The sequence below is a fragment of the Dasypus novemcinctus genome, chromosome 1, assembly GCF_030445035.2.
Source record: "Dasypus novemcinctus isolate mDasNov1 chromosome 1, mDasNov1.1.hap2, whole genome shotgun sequence".
Taxonomy (NCBI): Eukaryota; Metazoa; Chordata; class Mammalia; order Cingulata; family Dasypodidae; genus Dasypus; species Dasypus novemcinctus.
The window spans coordinates 26226571-26230299 of record NC_080673.1 but is presented as its reverse complement, the minus strand read 5'-3'; the positions used below and the strand labels follow the sequence as shown (position 1 = coordinate 26230299).

The window sequence follows — 3729 nt, the reverse complement described above, 5'->3', positions numbered from 1 at the left end:
CCACACCAAACCATTTTGAAATCATAATCTGCATTCATCCACATTCCAAACCAGCCGCAAAAAATTTCCAACAGTTGATTCCTATAAAAAAAAAATTTTAGTATCATTTTACTTTATATAAATATGATGGTAAGAAGTTTTCATTAAAGAACCAAACTTTTTTTATGTAACATTGTCACTATAAATATGCAGTGGAAATTATGAAATAAACTGTTTCTTCTCCCAAGCACTGATAGTGAAAAGCATACAGTATCTTACCAAGAGACAATGAAATAGGCTAGATTTTCAGAGAGTAAAGAAAAATGTCAACATAGGAAAAAGGAAAGAACCACAGTAACAAGATTATTAATCCTTCATATTACAATAGTGCATTCCTTCATCCATTTACAATCCGGAGATGGAATTGAACAGGGTGGAAAAATTACTCTGGAAAATGCCAGCTGTATGCAAGTCATTTTTAAATGGTTTTCTATTAGTGTTTTATGTGGCTATAATTCCATTTGAACCTTACAACCTGCTATACTGTAAAGCTTTGTAACTGCAAATCAGTATTAGCAGAGAATAGAAAAAAGCCAAAGGCACTCCCTTAGAGGCTCAAAATATTTAGATTTTGATGTAAATTTTAATTTAGTGGGTTTTAGTCACTCCCTTTAGGTATTCCTGTAGTTCATTCAAACACAGTGAATTGTTGGTTTAACTTCTTTTCCCTTTCTCCCAGTTTATGATGAAGAAAGAGGCTAATCCCCATGTTGGGATGACTGATGCAATCTCAGATTAGCTCAGAGTTGCTGCTAAGGTCAGTCAGAAGATAACCCAATGGCTTCTCATATAAGCTCCATGACTCACAACTAAGACACTGGCTTCTAATCTGGAAACCACTGTTTCCAGAGAGTTGCTTGGTGTACCCTGTGAGAACCATTCTTTTTTACCTGCTTTTTCAGGATCAGTTGACAAGTCTTTTCAACGCATTTTCACTTGGTCCAGCGTCTTGCCTTCTGTGATCCCATATTTCATTTCTTGAAGTAAATCATACTTTACTGTCATATTACTGCAAAATTTGCTTTTCACCAAAACCCATTCATGGTCTGCTTGGTCCTCATGAGATCGCTGGAGAAAGCATGAGTAAACTTGAAATTTTTAAGATATATGCCAACAGCTTGCTTAAATTCAGTTTCTGAAAAAGGCTTTTCTACTCCTTGTCCTTCAAGTATTTTCTCATTGTTAAGTCTTGTTTCTCCATGTTATATAATGGTCAGAGTGAAGTGAGTCATCTTCATGGGCTCTGGAGGGTGGCAGAGAGGACCACAGCTCTGCATTCCATGCCCCTGCATCTGTGCTGTGCTACTTCTTGGCACACTTAAAGCATGGGTTTTAATCAATACTGTATACAAGTTGATCAGTTGCCCTAATCAGGAATTCACACCCCAGAATGGTTAGCTGGCATTCCAGTGGGAAACTTTGGTTCTAGATCCTTCAACAGTTGCTTCAGTTATCTTAATCTCCCAGTAATTCCATAGGTTATATTTAAAATGGATAGGGAAGCAGACTTGGGCCAAGGGATGGGGCATCCATCTACCACATGGGAGGACCATGGTTCAAACCCAGGGTCTCCTTGACCTGTGTGGAGCTGGCCCACGCGCAGTGCTGATGCACGCAAGGAGTGCCCTGCCACACAGGGGTGTCCCCCATGTAGGGGAGCCCCACACTCAAGGAGTGCGCCCCATAAGTAGAGCCGCCCAGCACGAAAGAAAGTGTAGCCTGCCCAGGAATGGTGCTGCACACAGAGAGAGCTGACACAGCAAGATGACGCAACAAAAAGAAACACAGATTCCCGGTGCTGCTGATAAGGATAGACGCGGTCACAGAAGAATACACAGCAAATGGACACAGACAGCAGACAACTGGGGTGGGGGTGGGGGGGAGAGAAATAAATAAATCTTTAAAAAAATTAAAATGGATAGTAATGGACATCAAAAATGGGATGGCATTGGTCAAATTATTGTTATCAGAGATACATATGGATTGGCTTGTATGAATTGGAAAATTCATACACACCCTTTATAAATTGGAAAATTCAAAGCCTAAGGAGCCCTGTAGCCTATACTTGATGCAATCTGAGTCCAGAAGTCCAAAAACTATTGGTGTATTTTTTTCTTTTTTTTTTTACTGCTTTACTAGTTCTATGTATTTGTGATTGCTGGGTCTTAACCTGAGCATGATATTAAGTTTTATAGTTCTCACTCAATGTATTCTAAAATGACTAATATAGATCAGTTATGCACGTATAAATTATTGTAATGTATATATTGTGTGAGCTCATGTAACATGTATTTCAAATACAATATGCCATTTGTAACATTTTTGTTTTTTTAATTAAAATTTTTTTCAAAGATACATAGATCACACAAAATGTTACATTAAAAAATATAAGAGGTTCCCATACCCTACTCCCCACCTCCCCAACTCCTCCCACATCAACAACCTCTTTAATCAGTGTGGCACACTCATTGCATTTGATGAATACATTTTGGAGCACTGTTACACCATATTCATTACAGTTTACATTGTAGTTTACACTCTCTCCCAGCCCATTAATTGGGTTATGGCAGGATATATAATGTCCCTGCAATATCATTCAAGACAATTACAAGTCCCAAAAAAAGCCCCATATCACACTTCAACTTCCCTCTCCTGGCCCTCAGCAACTCCCTTAGGCACTGTCTCCATACCAATGATACAATTTCTTCCATTGCAAAGTCACAATAGTTCTATAGCAGAATACCAGTAAGTCCACTCTAATCCATATTTTATTCCTCCATCCTGCGGACCCTGGAATGGCAATGTCCATTCCACCTCTAAATTAAAAGGGAGCTTAGGTCCCACATGACTGATGGATGGAATTCTCCTGCTTGCAGTTGTAGACATTCTCGATTCCATGGTGTGGTGGTTGAGCATTTTCACCTCCCTGTTAGCTGACCTAGGTAAGTGCAATGAACCAGAGAATAGGTGTTGCAACTCTGCTAAGGCTCAGGGCCCAGCTGGCACATGGCCAGTCCAGAGATTCAAGTCTCCTGAGGATACACCAACCCCAGGACCAACCACAGGTTCAGGAAAAGTGACAAGAGGCATGTGTAGAGAGGACACATCTAAGTCCAACTCCATAACACTCAGGAGCAAAACTTCCAAAGTAGGGCCCACTGGTAAGGCACTGAACTCCAGAGCCACCTACCATGACCATAGGACATGGTTCCTCCATAGCCCTCAGGAGTACTAGTACCTGTGGATGTATCTACTTTGGCTGTCTCTGGGATCCTGCTGAGACGTGCATAAGTACAACCCCTCTGATGCCCTCCTGACTCATTTTGAAGTCTCTTAACCATGTAAACTCATTGTCTTTATCATGTCCCCCTTTTATTTAAGGTCTTTTTCTAGTTACATCACCAGCTGGTGCTTGGCAGTAATCCCTCAGCACCAGAGAGGTTCATCCTTGGGAGTCATGTCAGGAGGTAACTCTTAGGCACTCTTCACCTCTAGGCCTAGTTGGAATATCAAGCACACAGGCTCCTAAGCATAGTCATCAGTATGAAGGGCCATCATTGGACCATCTTCACTGGTCTTTGCCCTTGCACTTGGGGAATTGTTGCTATTCCATTGGGGAATGCAACAGAGTTCCCCAGGATGGGAACTCAGTATTCCCTCAATTGTTGTGTGTAACTCTACCCACTATGA

The 3729-nt window shown here is 40.9% G+C and overlaps 1 pseudogene; it reads right to left on the bottom strand.

The window, feature by feature from the left end:
- Positions 1-693: 693 nt before the first annotated feature.
- LOC111762397 (fructose-2,6-bisphosphatase TIGAR pseudogene) lies at positions 694-1271 on the bottom strand (annotated as a pseudogene).
- Between the last annotated feature and the right edge of the window lie 2458 nt (positions 1272-3729).